This window comes from Silene latifolia, chromosome 1 (assembly GCF_048544455.1).
Source record: "Silene latifolia isolate original U9 population chromosome 1, ASM4854445v1, whole genome shotgun sequence".
In the NCBI taxonomy this organism is placed as follows: domain Eukaryota; kingdom Viridiplantae; phylum Streptophyta; class Magnoliopsida; order Caryophyllales; family Caryophyllaceae; genus Silene; species Silene latifolia.
In genome coordinates this window covers 144803444-144805675 of record NC_133526.1, presented here as the reverse complement: position 1 = coordinate 144805675, position 2232 = coordinate 144803444, and the positions used below count along the sequence as shown (strand labels likewise).

The 2232-nt window shown below is 39.5% G+C and overlaps 1 non-coding gene across 1 annotated transcript; it reads left to right on the top strand.

The window, feature by feature from the left end:
• The first annotated feature begins 1323 nt into the window (after positions 1-1323).
• On the top strand, positions 1324-1430 carry LOC141620884 (small nucleolar RNA R71). The gene has a single exon (XR_012532058.1). It is a non-coding gene; the product is annotated as a small nucleolar RNA R71 (small nucleolar RNA).
• The last annotated feature ends 802 nt before the right edge of the window (positions 1431-2232 follow it).

Here is a 2232-nt window from a genome sequence, read left to right as displayed (position 1 = left end):
TAGTGTCGCCAATGGTGCATGGAATAGAGAAGCTTCCAGGATCTTTGACTTTTGGAGGTGATTCGAAGAATAGCACTACTCACTTTGGTAAAGGCAATAGTCTCTAGCTTCCGGATGGATTTCTTCTTGGTAATAATATCTTTCATGTACTTTGCATAGGCCGGAATATGATTGATCAATTTCGTGAATAGGATTGAGACTTCTAAGTTCTTCACAATCTCCATGAACTTTCCAAGTTGTTCATCAAACTTAGGCTTAGCTTGACGACTTGGGAATGGATGTCTAATCACAATAGGCTCTTTTTCCTTAGACTAATCTTCATTTTTCTTCTTTGAAACCTCTTTGCTGGTGGGTTGTTCTTCTTTAGAGTTCTCCACAACTCTTTGCTTGTCACTAGCATCCACAATGTCTTCATCAATTAGCTTATTCGGCCCATTAGACCTTGTACAACTCCTCAAATGGATGGCACTAACCGACTCATGTCTTGGGGGATTACTTTGAGGTGGTAATTGCCCCTTTTGTCTTTGAGAGCTAGAAGATGCTAATTGAGACATTTAGGTTTCCAACATCTTGGTGTGGGCTAGTATGTTGTTGATGGTGATGTCTTTGGCTTGGCTATCTTTTTGCATTTGGGTGAAAAATTCTTGTTGGTTCTTTTGCATTTGAAGGACCGCTTTTTGAACATCAAAGTCTTGGTCATTGGATTGATTGTAAGAGGGTTGATTTTGATAAACTTGGCTTTGGTTATAAAAGGGTCTTTGAGCTTGATTTCTCATTGGAGTTGGGGTGTATGTTGGTTGAGGGTTTTGAACATTTTGGCTCTTGTATGAAAGGTTTGGATGGAATTTGGTATTCTCATTATAATAGTTGGAATAAGGAGTGCCACTCTTGTATGCTTGGAACGCATTCACTTGTTCACTTGTTCCCCTACATTCACTTTGGTCATGTCCCAAAGTTCCACAACTCTCACATACTCCATTTGGAATTGAGGAAGATGCCACCATAGAATTAACATGTTGTTTGGGTGATTTGGAAGCTTCATCAAGCTTAGCAATGGCCTTCTCAAACTTCAAATTGATGGTGTCAATATGAGCACTTAGTTGAGCACCCAACTGTGTGATGGAATATACCTCATGCTTTCCTCCTCTAGTGGCCATTCGAGGCCTACTATATTGTGAATTATGAACTGCCATCTCTTCAATTTTGGCCCATGTTTGATTGTCATCAACTTCGGTAAACATACCATTGGATCCCATATTGAGAATGTTGCGGGAGTCTTCATATAGAACATTCCAAAATTGTTGCACAAGGAACCACTCGCTAAGTCCATGGTGTGGACAAGAACGACAAGTGTCCTTAAATCTCTCCCATTCTTCATACAATGATTCCTCATCCCTTTGTTTGAACCCGGTGATTTGGACTCTCAACTTATTGGTCTTCTCCGGAGGATAGAATTTCTTGTAGAAGGCAAGTGTCAACTTCTTCCATGAGTCAATACCAAGGGTAGTCTTGTCTAGGCTCTTCAACCATTGCTTTGCGGTACAACTCAAAGAAAAAGGAAATAATACCCATCGGATTTGATCTTGAGTAACTCCGGTTTGAGAAATCGCATCACAATAGTCACAAAAAGTCTCCATATATGAATGAAGGTCTTCACTAGGCATCCCTCCAAATTGACTTCTCTCAACTAGTTGTATGAATGCGGATTTGGCAATGAAATTACCGGTTAAATGTGGTGGTGTAGGAGTACCATTTGGTAGGTTTTCCTTGGTTGGTACGGAATGTGATGAAAATTTAGGAATTGTGGGTTGATTTTGTGGTGGATTTTGTATTGGGTTGTCCTCTCCTTCTCTTGCAAAAGAGTTGGTAAAATCAATGTTATTTGGTTGAATGTCCACAAGCTCTCCAATACCTACAACTCTCGAAGTACCTCTATCAACTCTTCTATTGTTGGTTAAGGTTCTTTCAATTTCAAGATCAATAGGCAATGGATTACCTTGTGATCTCCTAGTCATTCAAAATATCAAACAACTCGAAAATAATTAGAACAACCTTGGGGAAATTGACTTCCCCAAGGTAAAGAAAGACACAACTAAAAACAATTAATGAAAATCAAATCAATTGAACACCGCCCCCGGCAACGGCGCCATTTTTGGTCCGGTTTAAACTCTACCAACCAAAACAATATTTATAACTTTACAAACTACTCTTAGCAAAGAGGCAAGTAAAGGT